The following is a 4643-nucleotide window of genomic DNA, read 5'->3' as shown; positions in this document are numbered from 1 at the left end:
GAAGTTTCAGAAACTTCAATACGCCGTATTGAGTTCACTGCGGCCGTATTGAAGCTTCAATACGGCCGTATTAAGTTCAGTACGACCGTATTGGGCTTCATTCCCTCCACTTCCTTATTTTGAGCTATTCTAAGACCTCTAGACCTACAGAGAACCCTCCTAGGGCCTTCCAGGAGTCCTTCTGGCTGATCTTCCTTCAGTCTTCGAGAGTCTTCAAGCTTTATTTCCGACCCGGACAATTTTAGGGGTCTACAGCTGCCCCCCTTTACTTAGTCGGACGGTCTTTTGGTGTACCGGCTGACAAGTAAAGGAGTTGACCCAATTGTCCGGGTGATGTGCCAACCTTCTGACTTGTAGCGTCTTCCGGTGGAAAATTATAGAGTAGCCTCTCCAGGTTGTTGCATACCTCGGCGCTTCTGACAACCTCGGTAGCTAAGTTTAACACCAACGTGCCTCTGACGACGCTGATGGCTGAGTATTGTCTCTCCAGACCTTGAGTATTGTCTCTCCAGACCTTGAGTACTGTCTCTCCAGACCTTGAGTACTGTCTCTCTAGACCTTGAGTACCGTCTCTCCAGACTTTATTTGAGTGCTGTCTCTCCAGACTCTGTTTGAGTACCGTCTCTCCAGACCTTGTTTGAGTACCGTCTCTCCAGACCTTGTTTGAGTACCGTCTCTCCAGACCTTGTTTGAGTACCGTCTCTCCAGACTTTGTTTGAGTACCGTCTCTCCAGACTTTGTTTGAGTACCGTCTCTCCAGACCTTGTTTGAGTACCGTCTCTCCAGACTTTGTTTGAGTACCGTCTCTCCAGACTTTGTTTGAGTACCGTCTCTCCAGACTTGTGCATACCTCGGTGCTCTCGACAACTGGGTAGCTGAGTATTGCCTTTTAGGCTTTGAGATGATTTTGTCTCCACAGTCCACGATGCTGCTTCGACGGTTTTTTCTGATTTTGTGCCACTGAGGGCTGGATAACGCAGGGATCCGTCTAGGGGATGTGCAGTCATTCACAGGTTCCTGTGCCCCAACTTGCATTGCATTGTTGGTACCCATGGGGAATTTCTGACTCCTTGGGGTGTAGACACAGATGCTCTTTCTCTCTGAGTTGAGCGATGCCTTATGTTTGGCTGACGTCCTTTGACGTTGGTGGAGTATCCCGGTTCATCCTTATTCGGGTATCTCTTTTTGATTTTCTGATTTTTGCCTCTGTGTAGGCTGTTATCCGCTGGGGGATTTCGTCGTTGATTTTGATTAGCCTCTTCTGTTAGGCGTATCGGCTTGACGTTCGATGTTTGGCTAAGAGCCGGATTCCACTTGGGGAATACTTATTGATATTTTTGATTTTCTTCTCCTTTTTGCAGGGATGCCTCTTGAGTAGGCGATTGGGGATTTGGGGATCTTATTGTATCCCAGAGTATTATTTAGGAAGCCTCTACAGGCTTAGCCTCGCTCAGTGCTTTGATTCGGAGAGCTATCTTCCACTGAGGAAGTGTTAAGTCCTTTGACTTGTATATACTGTTTGGATGATCGCACTTCCATTGGGGATTGCGTCGATTTTGCTTTGATAGCTCTCGCTGGGGATTTTTCCGTGAGCTTGAGCTGAGGTTCCCTCTGGGGAGTATTATTTCTGCGAGCCTCTCCAGGCTCAGTTATTCTGCATACTGTGGAGGATGTGGAGTATTATTTTGGTAAGCCTCTCCAGGCTTAGTTATTTGGTACAAATTGTTTGTTGGATTTTCTATATCCTTGCCTTTTTTATTTTCGGCTTTTTCTGTATTTTGCCTTTTCTTCTGATTTGGCTTTTTCTGTATTTTGCCTTTTTTATGTTTTTGGCTTTTGCTGTACAGAAATTAAAAGTGCTAAAGAAATTAAATTTATGAGAGAGTATTATTTCGGCAAGCCTCTCCAGGCTCAGTTATTTTGTAGGAGTATTATTTCGGCAAGCCTCTCCAGGCTCAATTATTCTGAAGGAGTATTATTTCGACAAGCCTCTCCAGGCTCAATTATTCTGTGGGAGTATTGTTTCGGCAAGCCTCTCCAGGCTCAATTATTCTGTACGAGTATTATTTCGGCAAGCCTCTCCAGGCTCAATTATTCTGAGAGAGTATTATTTCGGCGAGCCTCTCCAGGCTCAGTTATTTTGAGAGTATTCTTTCGGCAAGCCTCTCCAGGCTCAGTTATTCTGTATGATGCTGTTGATTTTCTGAATCTTTGTATTTTGCTTGCTGCTGTCATACACAAGCAATTTTCTATTTTTCTATTTTATGCGGTTGCCTCATGATAAGGTCTTTGAATGTGCAACTAATGTGTGTGTGATGCACAAATGCAATACAATTTTTTATTTTTGTTCATTTATTTAGAAAAGTGAGTGGCTCTCCCTATCCTTTTCTTCTTGGAGGACTTTCTGTCATTGACGCGAGGGAGTATTTTTGTGAGCCTTTATGCAGGAGATTATGGATTTTACAGGAATCCCTCCAATTTTCTTTTATTGACCGATTAATAATGGAATTTCGTACAATTTTTATGAAAAACCAATTCAGAGGCATAATCACATGGTCAAGAAAGAAAAGAAACAAATGGATATTTTTATTGATATTCACGAGTGTTTTTTACAGAAAGATATACAGAAGGAAATTTCTGAAGAATGGCTGGCCATGGTAGGCTATATACATTGGGCTTAACAATTATATCTGTAATTGTTGCTCTTTACGTTCCCTTAATTGCTTCGGCCTGAGCCAGGAGTGTAGATACTGCAAGACGCTTGCTTCTAGAAGATTATCACTTGAACCGCCTTTCGGTTTTCGGTTCAAGTGATCGTTGCTTGCTTTGTTTTTATATCTTATTCTTTTGCCCCTAACTTTTGCTTAGGACGTATCCTAACGGGGTAAATTTGCCTTTGTTTTGCCTAGTACCCTTGTACTGGCAGGCTTTTTATTTTGCCCTAACTTTTGCCTAGGACACCCTTTTTGGGTTTTCATCCTAGCGGGCCTATGCAAGCAACGTCTTCAAGCATAGTACTTCTTTACCACGTCAGTGTTGACTAAGTATCGAAGTTCTTCTCCATCCATGTTTGTGAGGATCAATGCTCCTCCTGAGAAGGCTCGTTTTTCCACGTATGGTCCTCCGTGATTTGGGGCATACTTTCCGATTTTGTCCTTTTGAGTTGGTAGTAATTTCTTCATTACCAACTCTCCCTCATGGTAGACTCGAGGGTGGACTTTCTTGTCAAAAGCCTTTTTGATCTTCCTCTAATAGGCTTAACCATGGCATATGGCGTTCAGCCGTTTCTTTTTGATAGGGTTCAACTGGTCATATTGGCTTTGAACCCATTCTGCCTCGGAAAGTTTTGTTTCCATGATTACCCTTAGATAGAATATCTCGACTTCGATGGGTAGAACTGCCTCCACCCCATAAACGAGTGAGAATGGAGTAGCTCCTGTAAATGGACGTACTGAAGTCCTATAGCCATGAGGAGCGAAGGGTAACATCTCGTGTCAGTCTTTAAATGAGACAACCGTCTTTTGCACTATTTTTTGATGTTCTTATTGGTTGCCTTGACTGCCCCATTCATCTTTGGCCGATATGGGGAAGAGTTGTGGTGTTGGATCTTGAATTCTTGGCACAGTTCTTCCACCATTTTATTATTCAGATTAGATCCATTACCAGTGATGATTTATTTCTCCATGCTTCCACTAGATTATCCTAAAATCTTTTGGGACAAGAGAGAAAAGAAAAGAAAGATATTTTTATTCTGAAGTTTGTGTTTTAGAGGGGATTTATTTTTTCAAAAATGGTTTTTGTAAGAATGGGTGGCCAAGGTAGGCTTAAGTGTTTAGGCTTGTTTGATTAAACACTTATGAAGTTAAAAAATCGTGTTGTGATTCGACAACTTGGATAGCTTCCCTTGAACCTTTCTTTTTGAATTTGGTTCATGGTACCATCATGGATTTCTTTTGTTTTTTGATTGTCCTTATTTTTGCCTAAAACACCCTTTTGTGGCGTTTTAGCGGAACTTTGTTTTTGTTTATTTTTATAACCCTAACTTTTGCCTAGGTCACCCTTTCGTGGGATTCCTAGCGGGTCTTTTGCTCTTATTTTTGCGCAGTCCCCTTTTTGGGTTTCCTGCCGAGCTTCTTTTATTTTGAAAGATTTCTTTTTACCCATGATGGCACTTGTCGAGGCCAAGGGAAGGTGCTCCAAGTTGTCACACACACCTCCACATAAAAATGATGTGGGTTTATTATCATTAAGATGATTTTAACCTCATTCATGTTTATTCAAACAGGGTTAAAAATAATGTGGTTTAGAATTTTATTATAAGCAAGAAAAGAAGCAATGAAGAATGATTTTATTATAATCATAGCGGAAACATGTGTCCTTATTTCATCACCGATATGGGTCCCAATATTGACCTTTTTTATCTTTCGGCCCTGCCCCAAATTCACGGTCTCCAATTCCTCTTGACATGGTTGGAGTAGACGAGTTTCTTGATCTAGCAATCTTTGCAGATCTGGAGAGATGGTCTCCTCATCACTGTCCAACTCAACCCGTTTATCCTCAACTTTCGGATCCCGGTCAGAGCGAACAATTACAGACATAATTATTTTATTGGTTCTATTTAGGTTTAGAATTTATTAATGTTA

This window comes from Cajanus cajan, chromosome 9 (assembly GCF_000230855.2).
Source record: "Cajanus cajan strain Asha chromosome 9, NIPB_CcT2T_4, whole genome shotgun sequence".
NCBI lineage: Eukaryota > Viridiplantae > Streptophyta > Magnoliopsida > Fabales > Fabaceae > Cajanus > Cajanus cajan.
This window is presented reverse-complemented; position numbering follows the sequence as displayed.